Genomic DNA, 22,241 nt, shown 5'->3' with positions numbered 1-22,241 from the left:
TCAGACATAACTGGGGACACTAGAAGGGGGAAACGGTGACTCAGGAAGACAGCGAGTTATGGCAGAGCTGGGGCTGTCCCCTGGGCTTCACCTCCACCTCCATCCTGGGCTAGGTGGAGGTCTCCTGGAGAGGGCTCCTGCAGCCCCTCGCCTCCCCAGGCCGTCGAGGTGAAGGGCAGTGCCCCTGACCCAGCAGTGTTCCCTCCGATGCAGAGTGCCTGTCCTGCCACCGCTTGACTGACAGCTCTGGGGGCGGCTGGATCCCTCTGCCCAGAATAACCCGGGGAGGGGGAGAGTGCCACCTGTGGGCGGGGCCGGGAGAGGGTCACGGGGAGAGGGGCCTCCTTCTTTGGGCTGCCACAATCGGCCGGGCCAATCAGTTGGTCCTGAGGCAGCTCTTGCCTTTCAAGGCAAGTGGGCAGGGGAAGGAGCCCGTGCCAGCTGCCAGCCCGGGGCCCACGCTGACTTGCAGCCTGCCCTTCTCCCCCTGGGCCCTCAGTTTCCCCACATCTGCAGGGAGGCTTGGACTGTGGTCTTCTCACTTGGCTCCTGTAGTTCTGGGGTCCTGAGAGGGGCTCGAGGGGTGACCCTGGCAGGCGGAAGGTAGTTCCACCAGCCACTCTTACAAACTGGGGGCTCTCGCACTAGGTCCACAGTTGGGAACACAGGCTGGGTGGCTTCTTTCAGTGTTGGTCCAGGTTTGACAGCTGGGCTGGGAGGGGTCTCGGTGGACTTTTCCGCATCTCTGGTGGGCTCCCTCTGTGCCTGGTGTGCTGTGGGGTCTGGGGGCGTGCAGGGCATCTTGGGCTGGAGTGGGAGGCCGAGGCTGGCCTCAGTCTCCCCATTTACATAATGGAAGGAGCACGGCCTTCCCAGGGGAGGTGGGCGCAGCAAGCCCTTTGTAAACTGTGAAATGCTACCAACGAGTCAGGGCCTGTTATTTTCATTAGGACGCTTATGATTATTACTTTTAGAACACCCGCTATAATTGGAATGGTCAGACAGACTCAGACAGTGTTTTCACGCGTGGTGTCAACTTTAATTTTCCCATTAACCCTGAGAGGCGGTGACGCCCTGCCTCGCAAGTGCGTGAACCAGAGTCCAGAGGGTGGAATGGCTTGTCCAGGAGCCGTAATTAGCGGGGACGAAGGCAATCGGATCCAGGTCATTGAACGGCCCCAGCAATAAGCCGCCCGTGACTGGAGCTACTGAGGGAGGGGGGCGGGGGGGCGGTGTAGGGCGCAGAGGCATGTGTCCTCCAGATGGGGGTAATTAGCGCTCATTTATTAAAATGGGTGTTTCCCGAGTGTCTGCTCTGTGTCAGGCACGACCCTGGGCACGGGGCCCCTAATACTGACTTTGTTCCTTATCGGGTGGGCGTGTTCTGGTCTCACAGCTTTAACTGGGATTCAGAGAGCTCGGATCAGGAAGGAAGAGGCAGAGGCAGTGTTCAAAGCCAGGCTTAGGCTTTCTTCCCTGCACTGGTGGCCTGAGGGGCAGGAGCCGATGCCCTGGGTGCAGTGGGCAGTGGCCATTTGGGGCCCCTGAGGACTGGAGGGGTCACTTGCGTTTCATGGCCCGACAGGAGCCCAGACCAAAGGAATGGGGACCTCGGTGTCTCCCCTCCGTCTCCTCGAAAATCTCACTCACGCGGTCATCCCCGACTCATTTTGGCTGATTTGGTCGTGGGCAGAGGGACAGGACAGCTGGCCCAGGACCTGCTAATTATAGCCGCTCAAGTATCTGAGCAGAGCTATTGAGTCCTCCATGTCATGGTTTTTTCTTGCAGGCAAGCAAACCCTTTAACCTCTCTTCCTGAGCGCTGGCCCACGCCCCGTTCATTGCCCAGGCCCCCCAGGGGGAGGTCAGCATGAGGTCCCCACCCCAAGTCTTACCTTTGATGCAAGCGATCAGTGGCTCTGCTCCCGTCCCGTCAACTGGAACTTCGCTTCTTTCTAGAAAGTTATTGGATAAATGGGTTTCTTTAAGTATGAAAGCCTAGGTTTGGGAGGTGCATGCACTCTCCACGGTAGCAACCACAGTCCACTCACAGCCTCTGTCCTGCTCTTTTCATGGGACTGTATCACGTCATGTGATGCAGTCCCCCCATCGCTACGTTTGGGTCCCTCCGTGATATTTCTTGAGTACTTACTATGTGCCAGGCACTGTTTTCATTCCTTTAATCCTCAGAATACCCTGTCAAGGTGTTAGTTATTATCCCCATTTTGCAGAAGAGGAGCCTGAGGCCCAGAGACAAACCTCAGAGCCTATGGGGCGATCTCACTTCTGTAACTGGGACTGACCCAGGCCGCACATCTCGTCGGTCTCAGGGCCCTCATGTCAACCCAGCTAAGGTCCACACTGGCGGCACTTGGGTCCTGCCTTTGCTCTGTGACACCTCAGCTCTCGGCAAGCCCCCTGTTCTTGCTGGACCCCTGTAGTGTTTTGTTCTGCCCCTGATGTCAGTCTGCACTGGCTACTCCTTGCTTCACCCCTCCCCCTTAGCACACAGTAGAGTAGGGCCGCAGGCAGCAGGTGAGGCCCGGGGCAGCGCCTCTGCCAGGGGACCTGGTGGGCATTTTCTCTTCTCCCCTCCCAGGTGGCGGAGAGGTGAGATGGCGGCTTTCTCCAGGAAGGGAGCAGATGCCTGGCCCAGGATCGAATAGAAAGGTCTGAAAAATGATATTTTTTAATCCCTGATTTGTACATTTGAACAATTTGTAAACGTGTCGAGTCCTCAGGAGGGAACTAACTCGAGCCCTTTGTTCTGCAGCTGAGGCTCGCTGCCCCCGGTGGGCAGTGAGTCGGTGCGTTCCCGAGGCCAGGGTGTGGCCCAGCCCTGGCCCCCAGAGGAGTGCCAGGGGAGTGTGAGGCCCTCCTAGGCTGACCTTGAAGCAGGCCAGGTACGTATGCCCTGCTCTGTCACACTGACAGCCTCTTTGGGAGGTAGGGCCCTCAAAGACTGGGGGCCCTATATTAAGATAGTAATATAATTAAAAATCCAGGACGACACTGTTACTCTTGTCTGTCCGTTACACATCCCCCCAGGGAGGTGTTAAAAGCTCTCACCGTAATACAGAGGGATGCCTACAGCTGGGGTGTCTGTGATGGGGGCTTAAGGGGTCTTGCTCGGGGGGGCAGAGAGGGTGGGCTGCCCTGGGAGGAGGTGGGTGGCCTTGGACTATAATTCCCCTCGCCTGCTCTGGTAGGATGGGGACAGCCATCTTCAAGTGTCGCCTTGATGCTTTTAATGACGTCAAATATAAAATGCCTGGCACATAGTAGGTGCTCAGCAAAAATGGTTCTTCTTTCAGGTGGATCTGTCCCCTAACTGTCCCTTTGAAAGCCCTTCTCATTTTTGTAGAGTCCAGAGGGGAACAGGGAGGGTTAGACAGGTCAGCGTTGGGTACAGAGGGCCTTTTCTTAGTCAACCCTGTAACTTTATTGGCATTGTGGGATTTATGTAGCCTTTCTGAGGAACGAACGTCTTCAGGTGGAATTACCTCGGTCCGGAGGCAGATACAGGTAACCTGGGTACTGCTGTATTTTATTTTTATTTATCATAAAAATCTTTTGTAGCTGCAAAACTATGACAAGCATCTCAAAGCATTCACCAGGATCGAACCCTGTCCAAGATAAAACACCATGTAATAAATAGCGGAGGCTCACGTGCGGGAAGGGTGATTAAGCGCCGGCAGAGGGCTGGCTAACCTGTACTCACCTGTACTTCGGGCTAACCGCCCGAAGTCGTGGTTGAAAATAAGTGTCTGCCTGGCAGAGGGGAGAGAACTCAGAAGGTCCTGCCTGTGTTAGCTTAGGGAGGGGGAGACATTAACCAGCTAACTAATCAGTCCGTCTGTGCACAGGGAGGCCAGGACAAAACCTGATTTCAGGCTGCTTTGGGTTTCAGGTTGGCTTAGTTTCGTGTCCTTGGGCTCGCCGAGCCTTGATGTCTTTATCTGCGGATAAAGGGTCTTCCCAGTCGCACACTTAGTTTGTGCCTGCGACAGCTGGAGGGGACCTGTGGAGCCGGGTCTGAAGCTTACTGTGCAAGCAGGGGTTGGGGTGCCTGGGGGAGAGAAGGGGTTCTGATGGGAAGTCGGGGTGCGGTGTGCTACCCAGGACGTGAAGGGGGGCAGGCAAGGACCTGCAAGTTTGCACCCCATCCTCAGGGAGCTGACATGTTAGCCACACCCCCTGTTGGTTAGAACTGGGGCGTGGGCAACGTGACAGCTGTGGGTTCTGCCCGGCTGGGTGGCTGCCGGTGCACGTGGGCTACAGGGCTGCTGCTCCCCAGAGGATCCCGTGTACCCTTCGCCCAGGACTGTCTCGTGTCACATTCTCCCGAGTCCTCATTCTAATTAGCTAATCCCTGAGAACACGGACCAGGGCATTAGCTTTAGGGCCTCTTAAAGACCAGCAAGGAAAGTCCTCCCCGATGGGTGCCTTGCAGACACCCGCCCCGTGGCTCTGGAGGGATCTGGGGCCTGTGGGTGGCGCAGTCACAGCCAGCAGGCACACACCTGCTGGCCTCATGTCACTGACACGCCACTCGGAGGCCCAGGGCTCCAGTTTTAGAACATAGAAAATTCTGAAAAGAATGATCTGGGAGATACAATAAATCCCTCATGTCTGCAGACCTTGTCTGGGGGAGATACGCTCACTCCTGATCCAACAGTCAAAATGCTCTTCCTTTTGTATTTGTTAAAAAAAAAAAGCTAAAAGCTAACAGAAACCCCACACACAAACACAGCAAAGCAAAACAAAACCCACACACAAAATGTTTATTTGAATTATGCAAGAAATGCATTGATAATTAATACACTCATTACGGAAAATCAAACACTGCGGATAAAAGCTAAAGCCATCGTCAGCTCCTTCCTCCATCCCAGTAGCCCCCGCCCCCCTCACCACCATTTTAACTCCTGTTGTCAGAGTCAGGTGTCTGGTTCCAGACTTTTTTTTTTCTGTGCATTTGCATATGTATCTAAATTGACCTCTCCAATATATGATTCTTTTTTTTAACGTAAACTATATCACCACGTACATTTCTTTTTGCACAGCCTGTTTCTCTTCACTCAAGAATGTGCTTGGAGATCATAAAAGATAAACACCATTCCTTATAACAACACCTTAGTCGCCTGTAATCTGTACACACTGAAGTTGAGTTCACCACCTTGTTGCTGTCACTAAAGCTCCAGCGGGGCTGGCTTGTGGAAGCAGGTGTAAGTAATTGCCAAGGTCTGGATTTGGGCTCACAAGTGTTTATGATGTTATTACAAATGAATATATGAATGCATAAATTAGCAGAATAAAAGCGGGACATGCCTGGACCAATGATGAGAAAGTGTTTGTGAACAAAGGATCATGATTAATCCAGTTCTGCGCAGAATACTGAGGTCCATTAAAAGACAATAGGTCTCGGCTGTCTCATTCTTTTTAAGAGCTGTTTAATATTCCGGGGTGTGTTTGCACCATTGTTGATTAGAGCTTCCTCTATTGTTGAAAATCCCAGCTGTAAGTCTGCTGGGGCAGGCCAGTGTGAGCCTATAGATGCTTTGGTCAAAGTCCTAGTCATCGGGGTGGGTCACGGGTCCCTGTGTGCTCGTTATATTATTTAAGAAAATAAATAAGAAAGATAACATAAAATAAAAGAGGTCCTGGCATAGATAAATGAGGAGAGCATGTCACGAACCGCGGTTTTAATTAATATGATTTTGCTGAACTGACGCCTGCTAAAAGAGATCTAAGCCGTCCTGTTTTATTTTTGTTGTTGTTATTGCTAACGACCCTGCAGGGAGCATTCTTGTAGCTGAATCTGTAAACACGTCCCTGACTGTTCTTTTAGTCCAGCTTCTTAGAGGTGGGATAGCTAGATTAAATGGTTTGCAGCAAAGTTTATTTTCACTGAGTGATCTTTGTAACATGCCGTTTTGACCTTGTCGCTGTCTTGCTTTAAATCCTCCATCTGACTTCCCGGAGTGTCTGGGACGTGGTCCAAGAGCCTTAGCCTGGCATGTAAGACCCTTCAGGGTCTGGCTGGAAGCTCCCCAGCCTCGTGCCCCCTCCCCATGCGCGCACACACACACACACACACACACACACACACACACATGTGTGCTAGGCACACGGCAGCCCCTACCAGCTACCCTCTCCTCTCTGTGTGTGCCCTGCCTTTTACCCTTCAGGGCTCCGGCCAAGCCATCCCAGCCAGCTTCCCCTCGGAGCTTAAGACAAGGCTTGAAATGTTCGCTAGGGTGAACCCAAATTTAGAGGCACCGCTGCCCCCCAACACCTCATGCTACAGTTCAGCAAAGCATAGTCTGTGGAATCGTGATGACTCATTGACACATTTGCCTCGTCTAGGAGAACGTTTTACATTTTTCTCGAATTCGTGAAACTGGCCACATGTTAATCACCCCCTTTCCTTTGTCCCTTTCCAGTGCCCTTGGCTCCCATGTCGCCTGGATCCAACTTCCCCTAACTGAAAACCGCCTCATATTCCCCCGGGCCCATGGGCAGCTCCAGAGGACTGAGCCGTATGCTCTGTGGCGCTGGGTGAGTCCTCAGAACACCGTCACACTGCAGATGCACACCCGGGAGGCCAGGCTGGCATCCCCACCGCCCCGGGCTGCTCTGGTCCACCCTCCTGGGTGCGCACGCCAGGCTCCCCCAGGCTCTGGAACCCTGTGTCCTGGGGTGCATGGGCTGGGGTGCTACGTCTCAGGGGTGGAGTGCCAGCGATGGGTTTTCAGAACATAATTATATCCTGGAAACGGTTGATTGCATCTTCTGTGACCTGCTCCTTGCCAGAGAGAAAAGGGGGTTCTGGAACATGAGAGGGAGCCGTGACGTAGCATGTGACAGCAGGGCCACCAGCTGGGGTGATGGTGATGCCCTGGGGAGGGGACAAGGTTAAGAGTGGTGCCTCTACCTTTGAGACATGGTCATGTTCTAGAAAGAGCACAGGCTTTCGGGTAGAGGGGCCGCGATGCCAAGTCTGCGTCGCCCTTGGGGCAGAGGACTTCACCTGCTTATTGGGAAGCACAGGCGCGCCAGCGTGTTCAGGGTTTTGGTCCCCTCTGCTTCCCTGGGGTTGGGGACGGGTAGGAAGCACCCCAGGAGGGCGGCCATCTCGAGCACAGACCTGGCTACAGGGCAGACATAGAGCTGTGTGTCTTTGGCAAATCTCCCAAGAATTTCCGTGCCTCGGTTTCCTGATATTAAAAGAAGGAATCATAATCGCCCACACAGCGTATTGAGCGGCTGAGTGAGACAACAGCACAATTAAATCACGCCGCACAGTAGCCGGTATGCAGTACCCAGCAAAACTCAGCAGCCCTTCCCGTCTCATCCTGTCCGAAGTCCTTAACCCTCCGTCCTGAGACACAGGCAGCTCCTTTTCAGGGCAGAGAGACCCACAGGGGAAGACACAAAGGCCAAGAGGGCGAGTGACCAGGGGGGAATGGCTCTGCTCCTGTCACCCCAGTGCAGACACCCTCCCGAGGGAGACGTGGGCCTTTCCTCGAACCCTGGGGGGCTGGGGAAGGGGCTGCCCCCCGCCGGCTTTAATTGGGTTCTCCTAAAAAGTTTGGCGATAGTTTATTTTATTTTTTTATAAATATATATAAAATGTCAGACTGCTCTTCAGGCAGATTTTTTAGGCTTGTATTTTATAGACTTTGGCAAGGGCAGTTCGGAAGAAACAGTGGTTACAGTCTAGAGAGGTTTATAATTCCTGGAAAAACTTCTAGCTAAACCTGACTTCTCCTTAATTTCACAGAAACTGCTCCCTGGGCCAGGCCCAGCCTAAATGAGGTTTTTGTGCAGCCTTACCTAGTGGGAGCATGACTTGCCTTTTACACGAAAGTGAACTTCCTCGGCCGCCAAGCACAAAGACCCCTCTCTCCTGTATTTTCAGTTTATTTACTCTGGAGCGTGGGCTTGGTCAGACGCACGTCTCACACCGGGGTGTTTCTCTGTGCTGTTAGTGGAGCTGTCCGTGCCTCTAGCATGGAGCCCCGTCCATCCCTAATGTCCTCGTGCCTGGGTGAGGCTCTGTTTGTGTCTGGGGCATAAGGAACCATTAGTGGGAATCCCCTCTCTAGCCAGGCTGCCCCATGGCCTCTGCCCCGTTAGAGATTTGGGCAGGTGACTTTTCAAATCCACACCAAAGCTCTTTTGAACCCTTTGCTGCTACCAGGATCAGGATCCGGTATTTGCAAAATTTCGCACGTGCGTGATTTCTTCCGCCGCATCCTCCCTCCCCCGCCCCACCTCCATGTGACGCCGCAGAGGCTGTGACGCACTTGTAAATACTTTACCAAACATTGTCACATCGACAGTTTCAAAGCCATCTTTTAATTGATTGAAACAACAGCAACGACGGAAAACAGCCGACACCCCCCCCCCCCCGACACACCCCCACCCCAGGCTCTGAGAAAGCAAACAGTTTCTCCCGGGGCTGCTCCCAGCTCCTGAGCCGGCACGGCGGGGCAGCGTGTCTGTCTGTCTGTCTGCGGAGCCAGCCCGCACTCTCCACCTGCAGCACGATGCTGCCCCCCCTCGGCGGGTCAGAGCAGCTGTCGGGACCCCGAGGCTGGCAGGACTGGGACAGTTAGGCAGTTGTGGCAAGGTTGCCATCCCTGGGTACCTGGGTGCCTTTGTCGTCTTACCCGAATCTTTCTGCCCTGTGGAGGTGCATCCCTGCCCCCAAGGCTGAGCGAGGGCAGCCCGGTCATTTCAGACAAGGAACCCGGGCTGGTGCCTCAGCCAGCCTCTCTCTCTCTCTCTCTCTCTCTCTCTCTCTCTCACGCACACACACACACACACCACACACACACACACCACACACACACACACACACGTGTGTGTGTGCGCGCGCGCGCTCAGTGCCTGCGCTGGGAACAAAGACAAGAAAACTCCTTTAGAAACTGCAGAACAGAGCCTCGTCTAGTGCGGGTCCCCTGATAAAGGCCCCATCCACCCAGAGTTCCTGGGAACTGAGCCCCCATGAATGGCCCTGGAGGGCCAGCGCCCAACATCAGCGTGGGCCGCATTCATCAACATGCAGGCCCCTCGGCCCCGGCGCCGGGTGAGGGGGCTTTCACGAGTCCCCAGAGCGTCCAAGTTACGGTCCAGCAGCCGGCCGAGTCCGGGGCTGCGGCCCAGCCTCCAGAAAAGGGCCCTGGTTTTCCCATGACCGGGCCAGCCCCTCTACTCACCAGACCCCCATTACTTCTGTCCTCCCCACCCCAGCCAGAAAGGCTCCCCCCAGCCCTGTGCACCAGTTTGTTGCCCCAGAGAGGACCCGGGCCAGCCTTTCCGGGCCTGGGAGCGGGGAGGGGGCTTGGCCACTCCAGGTGGGCTGGCCCTTGAGACAGGGAGTTGGCCGCAGGACAGCTCCCCCCTCCCCCGTCCGCCCCGCACTCACCCCCATTCTCCGCTCCTCTCCCCTCACTGCCTCATCCACACAGAAGCACTCCACCGGCCATCTCGGTGCCTTTGCCACTGAGCTTGGGGCAAGGGGCATGGGAGTGTCTGCCCATCCTTGCTCTGACCCCAGCCTGCCTTCTCCGTGGCCAGAGCCCTGCTCGGGACCTACTGCTGCAGGAACGTCTCGAAGGCCTAGACGTGCGGGCTGCCAGCCCGGGCAGGGAGCCGTGCTGCAGCCTCCTGGCCAAGTACCGGCCTGCCTCTCTCTGCTCGGATGCCTCCCGTAACAGGGAGCTCCCTCTCTCCCCAAGCAGCCCGCGTGGGGCTCACTTTGCCGAGCCCTCCTGCTTTCTGCATCTGCCTCCGCGGCTCCGACGCAGCCCCCTCGCCCCCTCTGCCCTCATCTCTTTGCGGGCAGTAAGCTCCTTCTCAGTCCTCTCTTTTCCGTGCTCGGTAGCGAGCCCTCCATCCACCGTGGGATCAGGCTTGGGGTCCCCTGGCCCCATCCACACCTGTCCCGGGGCGCCTCTGCCCCTGCCCGCCCGCATCCGGGGACGGAGCCCTTTGCCCTGCTGTTCTGCACAGAGCCCAGGGGAGGGCGCGGGCCTCCCCTCCCGGGTCCAGCTGCTCTGTAGCTATCTGTTAAGTGGCTTCTGAGCCCTCTCGGTGTTTTATGGCCCCTTTGCCAGTTGCCAGGGAGAACGCTCTCTATGCAAACCCCCTGCCTTTTCCGCAGGAGCCTCTGGCTGCCGGGCCGGCCCTGGTCAGCCCGCAGCGGCGGCAACAGTGGCGGCAGGCGCCCGCGGCGGGGTTGGGGGCTCCCAGGCTCCGCTCCCCGCTCTCTAGCTGGGAGACCACACAATTCCCCTTTCTTTTCAGAGCCTGGGTTTTTCCTCTGTGAAGTGGAGATGAGAGGGGCCCCCACACCGGCTCGAAGGGAGGCTAAATGAGATAAGAGTAGCCCAACACACATCAGAGAGTTCATCAGTGCTCGTGGCGTAGACCCGGAGAGGACGCACGCGTGTAAAGTGTCGCAGGAAAGAAGACAGTCTGGCCTTTGGAGACCCTGCTCCGAATACAAACAGGAACCTCACCAGGCAGAGACCCCTCTGCCGGCTCCATCGCACACATCACGTCAGCCAGAGGAAGCCTCTGGCCTGTGAGCTCACAGTAGATGCAGAAGGCGGCAGAAAAGACGTGCGAGCCCACATCTGCCTTTAATAGAGCAAGAATTCGCACCTCTGCAGCAGCACGAGGGGACCCTGGGGTAAGGCAGAAAGGCACATTTTCCCCGGCTGCTCCCTAGAAGGGTCAGCTTAGACGGCAGCGTCTGGGGAAGAGAAGCCCAGTGGGGTCCAGGCACCCCACAGACTATGGGGTGCAGTCATCCTTCTGGGCACTCATTCTCCAAACCAACGCAGAGCACCTACCTTCCTGGGCCCAGACCCGACTGGAAGGCTGGACACGGAGCAGTGCCGATCGGCCGGCTTCTTGTCCTCGAAGCTCAGTCTGGGGTGGGGGGAAAGAGACAGGGAATAAGTCACTGTAAATCAAGGGATGAAGGGGGGATGAAGCAGCTGAGATCACGGAGTCCTGGGTTCTAGGGGACAAGCCCTGAGCCGGGCTGTCTGCCTAGGACTTAACCCCGGCAGGAGCTCTGAGCACCAACCTCAAAATCCCCATTTGATTGATGAAGAAACTGAGGCAGGGAAAGACAGAGTCCCATACTCACTGTCTCTCAACTGGTGTGAGGCCGGGCTGGGATGGAACCCCAGTCCCTCCGAGGCTCCCCACCACACCCTGCTGCTGAAGACAGCTCAGCGAGGCTGTGCTGAGTGCTGGGGGGTGTGGGTGGGCAGGGGATGGATTGATTAGTTACAAGCACCTCCCAGCGGTGCTTGAGATCCCAGCTCCTCTGTGGCCCAATCCGTTTGAAGGGCAGATTCAAAATTAGGTGGTAGCACCTACGGGCAGAGGCTTATGAAAATGGCATTATTAACGTGATGCAGGGGGGGCCCTGCCCACCTCCAGGCAGCTTGCAGATAGAGGGGGCTGGGGCTTGTTTGTGTGGACAGGGAGCTGGAGGGGAGGGAGCACATCGGGGGGCCCACCAGGGCTGCCTCCTGGGGAGGACTAGCTTTGGCGAGGATGAGGGCCTGCTGGCTGAGAGGGGCAGCCCTCTCACTCAGGAAAATGCCCGAGCTGGAGCCCCCTCTCCAGGGCAGGATCCCCTGCCCCTTCTCCGACACAGGCTAGGACGATGGGCCCCCTTGCACCTCAGTTTCCCCATCCGTGTGAGATGGAGATGAAAACCATCGTCACTGCAGGGAGAGCTCCGGTCCCACACCTTCCCTCCAGCCCCCTACCATGGTGACAGTCCCCGGACACCTGTCTGCCTGTCTTAGAAGTACTCAACAGGAGAGTTCCAGATCCGGGGGGCAGGGAGGGAGCCACAGGGAGAGACGTGGAAGGGAGAAAGGAGAGGGGGCTGATGTCCCCAACTCAGAGAGGCTGCTCTGCGTTGGGCAGGAGTTGGGCTACTTCAGATTTGTGCCAACTCACGGTGCAGTGGAATCAGACAGTCTGAATTCTTCAGACACCAGCCAAGCGTCTGTGGAGCCCCCAAGTGCCACAAGGGGGCTGCCTGGGCCACATTTTTAAGCCCGGAAAGTGAGGAGGGGGAGACAGACAGTGGGGATCGGAGCTTTTTGCTTTTGCAGCGGCGATTTTGATTTCCACTGCAGCCCCGATGCGTGCATGCGTGCGGGGGCCGGGCCCTGCCCTGGGCTGGGGGCAGCCAGGAGGGGGTGGCCCACCCTACCTTGGGGGTGACTGCAGGCTGCGCCCCTCCCTCACCGAGGGCCAAGCTGCAATGCAGCAGGCTGCCGGGAGGGTCCGGGGAGCTGTCCGGTGGCCGGCTTTCCAAAGTGGGAAAGGAAGGCTGCGGGAGGGAGCATTTCCTGGAGGGGCAGAGGGTGGAGTGGCGCCCAGGAAGCAGACTGCGCAGAGTCTGGCAGCTGCAGGAGGGCTGGAGAGGGAAGAGGCGGGGGGCAGGGGTGAGGGGCCCCGGGGGTTTGGGGAGATTGGTGTGGACCTGGGCTGGAGCGTGAGTCAGTTTCCAGGGATGTGACTGACAGAAAAGAGGGAGGCTTAGGTGGGGCAGAGAGGGACCGAGGATGGTGAGGCCAGCTTGCCACACAGTTTTAGGACAAAAACCGCCACCTCTTGTCCTCCCAGAACAAGCCAAAAAATAAATAAATAAGTAAATAAAAGCATCTGACAAGCTGGACAGCTGAATCCTTCCCAGCCTGGCTGAGCTGCTCCCAGGGAAGGGGTCTTAGGTGGCCAGCTCTGCCTTGGAGAAGGGAGGCTTCTGCAGGCCCTTTCAGAGCCAGAAGAGGTTGCATGGGGCCAGGAGGACCTGTGGAGCGGGGTAGAGGGGCCGGGGACGGGGCAGCAGGGCCAAGGAAAGCAACCAGCAGGCCCCGGGGGAGACAGGAGGGCCTGGGAAGGGTCTGGAGGGTCTGGGGGGGCAGGATCGTCTGGAAGGTAGGGGCTGGGGTAGCAGTTGGGGGCCTTGCTCTGCAGTGCCTTGCACTTTCTCCTTCATCTGCCCAACTTAGAATGGTTTCCTTCCACTGACCCAGGCCCCTTTCTCGCGCCCTTTCCACTTTGAGGCATTTTTATTGCCTTTGGATCGGCTTCCTAACAGCCTCCAGGATTTAGCTGAGACCCTGGGCCCCTTTGCTCTTTGAAAAGGCTTCCCCTCTCCGACCTCCTCAGCTCCTGCACTTTAGTTTTACACGATGATTTCAGAAACCTTTAATTATGAGAAATTTCAAACAGCACAAAAGTAGAGAAAACGGTATCTATTTTCATCGCAATTAACACACTTTTCATACTGCTGCCGCCGTCAACTCTCAGCCCCTCTCATTCTATCCAAACCTCATACTGTCCTTCCACTACCCCCACCTGCCCCCAGACCGCTCTGAAGCAAATTCCAGACACCGTACCCTTTCCTCCAGCATTCTCCAGTGTGTATCTCTAGAAAACAAGGACTCTTTTCTGTTTTGAAAACATAACCACAATGCCATTATCACAGTTAAAGAATTAACAGCATTTTCTTAATGTCATCCAATAGCTATTCAGCATATTCAAATAGGCCCCAGTGGACTCATAAATTTCCTTTACAGTTGGCTTGTTCAAATCAGTGTCCAAATTCTTTCCTGCACTTTCAGCGGGCACTGGGATTATAGAAGGTAAATGCAGTTACAGATCCAGGGGTTTGAATATCTAGTCTCTCTCCTTAAGTGAGTAACTCAACCTCGGCAAACTTCAGTTTTCTCACAGAACATGGGGCAAATTCTGGGTCTCGGCTAGGGTCCTTTAGAGGATTAGAGATAATGCATATTAAGACCCCAGCCCTGTGTCTAATACATAACAGACACTCAGCAAGCTGTAGCCGCTAGGATTATCCTTTGTTTTCTGGAGACTTCTAAAGGGGACTTGGGCCGGGGTAGACGAATCAGAGTTGGCAATCGTCCACGAAACAAAAGGCTCCTGGCAGGCCAGGCCCCCCGAGTGATTAAGACAGTACGTGCGCCACATCCCAACATGGCAGCCTGCAGCCCAGGGGGCTGGGACCTCCCAGCTGGCTCGCAACTCAGCTGCCCAACAGCAGACACCAGCTGCTGCAACTGGGGACCCACTGGGGATCCCACAGGTTGCCAATCCACTAGATGGCACTGTCTGCTGTGAGTCCGGGAGGGACCCCTACCCCAACCTGCTCTGGGTGCCGCAGGGGGTGGCCTGCCACTGAAACACTGCAGATAATTTCTGAAAAGCATTTCTCAATATGTCATGCAAGATACAGCGGTTTTCTCTCTGCGTAAATCCCAGCCTGATTGCACACGCAGAGGGAATGAACATTTCATGATCATATTTGCTCAGGTCAGGCACTGGTATATCCACCCTCTCTTTAAATCCTCGCCCCAGCTACGTCTGATTTCCCTTTATTTTACAGATGAGAGGACTTTGAGAGGTTAGTGACTTGTCCAAGGTCAGTTAGGAAGCAGGACCCAGGATTCCAACCCAGGTTTGTCTGTTTCCTCCGCATAATGGAAAGGCAGAGGATGGATGTTAGGTCTGTCGAATGGATGGAACCCTGCATCAGGATGCAGTAGAGAGATGGCTGGCTGGCTGATGAAGACTGGTGAGATGGGTGAATGAATGAAAGTGCAGACGGTGGATGGATGGATGGATGGGAGAGAATAGTCAGTTTCTCACCAAGATCGAAGGCTCACTTGATGTGTGGAGAGAGGTTTCCTCCGAGTGGAGCTTGCTGGTGGAGCTGTGCTGCCTCTGAGCATATGCACTGGCTCAGGGGGCTCTGGGACAACAGGTGGGCTGCCAGCTGATAGGGACCCAGTTCCAGTTCTGGTGCTAGAGCAGCTCAGTTGCAGCTCTCAGTCCCAGCTGCTTTCACGCTCACTGAGAAATAGAAGACAGCCTCCTTTCCACTGACTCTCCTGGGTGACTAAGCCCTAAGCCCAACCCCATGCTCAGTCTTTCTCTAGTTCCTCGGCATAGGTTTCTGACCTCTAAATCATCAGAACCACCCCCCATGATTGCAGTTACCATCCTCAATCAAAATAAAAGGAAACTGAGGTTTAGCAGTGGTGAGTGCCTTGCTGCACGTCGTGTAGGGACCAAGTGCAGAACCAGGATTTGAACCCTAGTCTACTCTTCCAACAAACCCATACCCTTTTCCCATTTGCTTTTCTCTGTGACCATACCTGAAAAAGTCTGCACCCCTTGGGGTTCACCCATGTCAGACTCACCTTCCTGGCCTGTCAGGGAGCTGGCCTTCTACCCCCCAGACTTGAAATTTATTTCTCAAGTAACACCTTCTCTAGTTTATCCTACTTGTAGCTGCTACATCACACACGCAGCGATCAAACGTATCACTGACCTCCTGCAGTACAATTATCAAGTTACAACTTAAATTTCTGGTAGCTCAGATTAGGACTGAATGCTCAGAGAAGCAGATGTAGACACCAGAGCCCGGAAGGCTGCAAGGCAAGGAGGGAGGGAGTCAGACAGAGGGCTGAAGGGCAATTCAGCTAGTGTCCCCAAAGACCTGGCTTAAATTCCGCAGATATGTTTCGATAATCTGCTTATGGGCTGAGCCATGTTACACACATCCAAGATGCTCAGATTTCAATCCCAGCTCTGCCATTTACTAGTTTCGTGAGTTTGGACAAAGTGTTTAATCTCTGTGCCTCAGTTTCCTCGGTTGTAATATGGAAGTACCAATAGTACCTTATTAATGGGTACTTGAAGATTAAATGAGTCAAACATTTAAAGTGCTTGAAACAATGTTTCCCATTTGGTGAGATGCAATAAATATTTCATTATAATTAAAATTATAATTGTTATCACTGTTTTCCTTGAGGTGGTATTTAATATCTCTGACTGGTAAGAATCATTACCCACTTTTTACAGACAGCTGAGTAGGTGCCCGTAGAGGCGTATGAGCCTTTGCCTTTGGAGAGGGGAGTCAGTGAAGTAGAAATATAAATTTAAGACTAGACAGTTTCAGTTCTCGTTGTAGAAACAAGAGCTATACGCACCAATTGGACATGATCCGTCTTACAAAAGATTAAGCCCTGGAATAGGTGAAACTCCTCTGAAGGGATTTACTTGAGGGTGTTGAGAGTTTTAATGAGGTTGGATGGGAGTTGAGAAGAAGCTGAGTAGGTGAAGGGCAAGATGAAGAATTACAATTCTCTTGGTTCAACTTCATGGCTTCTGGAAGCAGTGGGCAAGTTTCCCATATATGCTCTGACCAAACTTGTTTCCCTACGTTTTTTGGAGGATGGGGGTGGGGGGTAGAAAATAGCCACATTAGACATGTTTCTTGTTTGGTCTTTTGAGGGTGGCCAGTTGGAACAAAGCATAGTTCTAGTTGAATCTCACACCATGTGGGACATGAGGATTGGGTGACCGGCTCCCATTCCTGGGCAGAACATTTGCAACTTAAGCCTAGGTGGCGTGTGACTGTGTGTAAGGGTGGCACCGGGGGTGGGGGGTGAGGGCATTTGGACGCCCTAACAGCCAGGTGGCAGGAGATGGGTTTAGCATCTCTGCTGACTTGCTGGGCCACGTTGGGCGGATGATCCCAGCATGATCTGATCCCAGAATCCGTGCAAGTCCTGTGGGAACTGACACCACTGCATCTCCTCCGAGAAAGTTTACTTATTCATTCAGGATTATCGGTACATCCTGGAGATGCCCTGTGCTCCTGGGGATACCTGTGTGGGAGGTGAGACAAGCCCTCCTGTTTGCCCACACATGCATTCACACGCTCACCTTGTAGGCTGAGAGTCAGGTATCAGAGAGCAAGAAATGCCCCAAAAATGAGGCATTGGGGCAAACTGGGGAAGAGACCCTGGGGCCAGACTTCCCACACTGGCTACCTTGCTCAGCATCTTCCTAGCTGTGTGACCACTTGTAAGTCGCTTAACTTCTCTGAGGCTCCATTTCCTCATGTGTAAAATGGGGCTAATCATGTCTTTGCTCAAATGTCACCTTCTCAGTGACACTTTCGCCTTCTTGTTGCTTCCTATCACTCCTTTTTTCCGCGTTCTTTTTCTCCATAGTTCTCATCACCATCTTATATCCTGTATATAGTACTTGTTTAATTTGAATATTGTCTGTTCCTGTCTCCACCCACAAGGAAGTTAGCTCTCAGATTTTGTCTTTTTCATTCATTGCTGTCTCCCCTGGCCTGTACCTGGCACAAAATGCATGCTCAAAACTTTTTGGGGGATAAAAAAGAAAGAGATGCTGTTGAATTGTTCCCATCCCAGAGTATTGTCAGTGCCTGCAAAGCAGGCAGCATGGTGCCCGGTGGAGTGTTCATTCAGTGAATATTGGCTAATTTTGATTATTATGTCTTCTTCACAGGACTGTTGTGGGGATCAAACGAGATAATGTATGCGAAGGCATGCTGTGAATTCTGCGTGCCCAGGGCAGGAGGTACAGCATTAGTGATGCTCTGTTACTTTGAGGGGACTTACACTTAAACTTTATGCTTTTCATTTTCACACCACCTGGGAGGGAGGGAAGCCCGAGAGATCACTGTCCCTGAGGCTCAGCACGGGGAAGGGCCCTGCTGGAGGCCCACAGTGGGTTCAAGGCAGAGGCAGGAGCCTGCACTGGGCTCCCCAGCCTAGGGGTCTTTCTACATGTCCCTTATGTTAAGTCCCCACGTGGGTATATTTATGTACATATTACATTATCTATACATCTACATAATGGAAGGATGTTTTAACTTGTCATTTATTTTTTATTTTTCGTGCCTCAGAGTTGCTCTGAGGCCAGCATGCTGGGCACCCACCAGGACAGTCTGGGAGGGTAGGAGGGAAGCTGGCTGTGTCTTGTCAGTAAGGGTCACAGTTTTTTGGTTTCTGGGAAACAACGTGAACATCAAGAATCTCATGGCATGGACTCCTCCGAAGGCAGCCCCATTTCACGAAATGAATTTTAGTTTTCCAAAGCGCATCCCTTAGTTGGATTTCTGTTTTCCAGGGCACTTGTTTAAGCTTTGATGCCGGGTCCAAAAAGAACAGATCCCAACAATTTCCTGCCCGAGGCCCATCCTTTCCGAAACACTCAGCTTGGCCTGAGCATCGAGATCATTCGTTTCTCTAATCAGATGGGGGGCTGTTGGGACCGCAGAGTGGGCGGCGTGGGGCGGGGGAAGGGCAGGGTGAGCGCAGGGTGGGAGCTGCTTGAGGAACGGTCGGTACGCACCCTCACGTTGGACCCTCGAGGCTGTCGCTGTCCTCAGTCGACCAGTCGCACAAGTCGGGGCACAAGGCAGAGAAGCCAGGTCACGTCTCTGCAGTTACACAGCTCACGAGTGCCTGCTGGGGTGGAACCTGGTCTGTCTGTCTGTCTAGCACCACAGCTGCTGCAGAGGAAAGAAAGATTTGGGGGATGGGCTCAGAGCCTGGGCTGGGAGTGGGTGTGGGGGGGTGTCACCTGGCTGACTTTGGCATGAAAATAATAGCTGATTCTGCTTAAGGACTAGGGCTGTGACTGCAGGTGGGAAAACAGGCACGGAGAGGTTGGTTAACTTTCCTGATGTGGCCCAGCTAGTCAGGATTTGAGGCTGGATTTGAGGCAGGCAGTGTGATGCCAACATATGTGCTTTAACCATTGGCCCACAGTGCCTCATGGCTGTGAGCACAGATTAAGAGGGCGCGTGGAGTTCAAGGATCTGGGTTCGAGGCCTTCTACCACCACCCCTGCTGGGTGTGCTTGTAAGTCAATCATATGTATTTAATCCTCCCTCTTGACAAGGCCCTGCAGAGGCCCATCCAGCCACTGAACCATGGAAAATACTTTTTAAGAATACATATGTGATAAAATTGTACATATATGAAAGGGGAAGGGGAGGGTACACAGGAGATTTGAGAGGGATTATTTAAGGTAGAGAACAGGAGGTGGGGGCAGTGCATGGTTATTGTACGGCTTTTAATAATCAGTAAAATAAGAGAGGCATGTCAGGAGCAGGAATGGGAGTGGGCTGCGAACCAAGGATTGAGATTAATTCTCCACACCCGAGGGACGTGAAGAAAGAGATCAGAGTGGTGTGTGGTCCTTCATTTTATTATTAAAAAGTATAAAAGAATAAAGAAATACTGTCATAATGGCCTTGAGTAGCTCAAGGGTGAAAATGTGTTCTGCATAAAAGGTGATATGAATCCAGGTCTGCTAACCTGACATTGACGAGCAAAGAAGGTCTGGGCAATTTTCTTCCTTTTCATGGGATTTGTGTTCCATAGAATGGGCGCACTGGGGTTTCTCCGCGGGACAGGATCTTGGCTCTGGGGAAAGACACTGTAGACAGGTATAAGCGGGGATTCATGGGTGTTCGCTGCATAGTTACAAATGAATGAATGCACAGATCCAATTAAAGAGAGCCAAGCTTACAGCACTGATGAGAATGTGTTTTCAGACAAGTGTTATGAGTAAGCTAGTTCTACCCAACAGTAGTTATTAAAAATAATAGTACGAACACCCAATAGGTTCTAGGCTGTTGGGACTGTGGGTAGGAAGCCTATTAACACGTAGATAGAACAGTCATTGGTCTTGGGCTGAATGGTGGCTTCAGGTGTTCTTGATATATTGTTAGGAATGAATTAGATGACAATAAAATACATGACGAAATGAAAGACAGCCAAGAGCAGACCACCAAAGATCATGTTTTATGGCTTATGGCTTAAGGTTAATCCAGTTATGGACAATGGTGGACTACTTAAAACAACAAAACCAAAGCTCTTACCTCTCTGGATAAGAAGCATTGGTCTATAAGGACTAATCGATGTTTTTGTTGTGGGTTAGTGCTGAGCTCCTGTGTGGTTATTGTGTTTCAAAAAATAAGTAAAAACAATAAAAAGGACAAGTAGGAAACAAGGATGAGATTATATCTGGAATCAAAGATGATTATTACTTCAATTCTGCATAGCCGAGTCCATTAGGAAGAAGATCTGGGCTGGTTCTTCTGAGTTAGAAGCATAGAGACAGGTGCTTGTAATAGCCATTATTCTTGTTTTCGATTAGGGTGGTCAATTCATACATGTTTATTGTAATAAATGCAGTTATTAAATGGAGAAATATGTACAATGAGAGCTATGCTTGGGCCAATGATGAGACTGTGTCATGTGATTAATACTATGCTGCTCACCCGACGGCCGTTAGAAAATATCTAGGTTGTTTCATCCTTTTGAATATCTGCCTTGTGTTCCACAGAATGGAGGCCCCAGAGTGGGTCTAATGACCCTCTGTCGATGAAGATCTTGGCTGTGACTTCTGTGGGAAATGAGCCATGGACCAACCGACGTGAGTGATGGTTAGTGTTGTTTTACGGTTGGGTGGTTGGTTGATGGGTGTGTATGCGCTATTAAACATGAATGGACACAAATAAAATCAAAGGTGTCCAAGTGCAGACCAACGATGAGACTCTGTCATGAACCCGGGTGATGAATCTCCTTTGGCATAACTGTCAGCAGATTAAAAAATAATATAACTGGGCTGTTCTCTGTGTAGTAAATGAGCAGATAAAAACAAATGATTATATATGAATCATTATGTTAAATTTATATATGTATATGTATAATTACCTTATACATTAATAATGTATGTTTATATAAATATAATTGTTACTTTTTCTTATTCTTGGGGTGAATGGTATGCCCATGTACCTTTACTGATTTATTAAAAAGTAAAGGATGCATGCATAAATAAAATCAAAGAGGTCAAGCATGGACTAATGAAGACAATGTATCACGACCCAAGACTTGTGATTACACAATTCTGCAAATTTGAGGGACGTTAAAACAAAAAAAATATTCTATACTATTTCATGTATTTTAATAGCATTCTACTATTAATTTATACACTACGGTTTATATAAACACTTTCCTGTTGGTGAAGTTTAGACTGTTAACTCAGTGAGAGATGCACATAGAAATGAAAAGAATTGGTAGTTTATTATATTTTGGGGAAGATTCATGGGTGTTCTTTTAGGATTTTTTTAAAAGGGATAAATAAAATTAAAAAAGGCAAAGCACAGACCAATGAGGATCATGTTTCATACACTAAGGCTGATTAATTCAATTCTACACAAGTGAGACTCATTAAAAATGATCCAGGCTGTTCATTCTCTTAAACGGTTCCTTTCTGTTGCATGAAATGGACACACCATAGTTTATATAATCATACAACATTTATGAGAATTTTGATTCTTATTTGGGTGGATAAGGTAAAGAAAATGTAAGTAATAGTTGACGTTCTTAAATCTTCAGCTGGAAAGTGGTTTAAGGGTGTTGATAAGTAAGTAAATGAACGAATGAAAAAATACGAATAAAACGAATAATAAAAACGAACGAATAAAACAAGAGGGCATACATGGGCCGATAATGATTCATTATTCCAGAATTAAAATTATTCTAATTGTGTACATTCCAGGTCCATTTAAAGTATGTGTTGGTTAAGGAGCAGATATTCATTATTCCTGTTTTTGCATGGTGGTGTGTTGCATGTTAATTTCAGTGCTAAAAAAATCAGTAAATGTATAAAGTACAAAGAAGCCAAAACTGAGACTGGTGATGAGAATGACCCAAAGATTAGAGGATTACAGTTAATTTAGTTCTGTGCTCTTGACTGCCATAAAAATAGTATGTTTCATCCCTTTTATCAGATATTTTGTATTTCACGGTGTATATGTATCTAGTTTATCTAAACATTCTTCCATGGAGAAAGATCTAGCTTATTAACTCACTGAGCAAGGAGCACAAAAGGAGATGAAAGGTAGCGTCAGTGTTCTACCTGTGGAGGATGAGACTGGGTTTACGGTTGCTAATTAAAACTCCTTTAGAAATGATCGACTCAAACCAGAGAGAATCAGCATAGACCAATGATTAAGAATTATATTTAATTCCCTCTAGCTTCATTAGAAACAGTTCTAGACTATTACCTAAGGGTAAAGAATGTATGTTAGTGCTGTCCAATAGAAATTTCTGCACTGATGGACATGGTCTGTAATTTGTTCTGTTCAATATGGTAGCCATTAGTTACACGCGACTACTGAGCACTTAAGATGTGGCCAGTGTCCATGGGACCTGAATTTTTAATTTTACTTTATTTTTATTAATTTGAATTTAAATAGTCATATGTGGATAATGGCTACTCTATTAGTTGCATTGGATGGTTGGTTAATGAGAGTTTCTTGACTA

At 51.5% G+C, this 22,241-nt stretch overlaps 1 long non-coding RNA gene across 1 annotated transcript; it reads left to right on the top strand.

Annotated features, from left to right (window-relative positions):
• The first annotated feature begins 10,610 nt into the window (after window positions 1-10,610).
• LOC309957527 lies at window positions 10,611-20,321 on the top strand. Its single transcript, XR_014325974.1, has 3 exons — window positions 10,611-10,702; window positions 17,404-17,475; window positions 20,257-20,321. It is a non-coding gene; the product is annotated as an uncharacterized lncRNA (long non-coding RNA).
• The last annotated feature ends 1,920 nt before the right edge of the window (window positions 20,322-22,241 follow it).

This window comes from Leucopleurus acutus (assembly GCF_964270905.1).
Source record: "Leucopleurus acutus genome assembly, chromosome: 1".
NCBI classification, from domain to species: Eukaryota; Metazoa; Chordata; class Mammalia; order Artiodactyla; family Delphinidae; genus Leucopleurus; species Leucopleurus acutus.
This window is presented reverse-complemented; position numbering and strand designations above follow the sequence as displayed.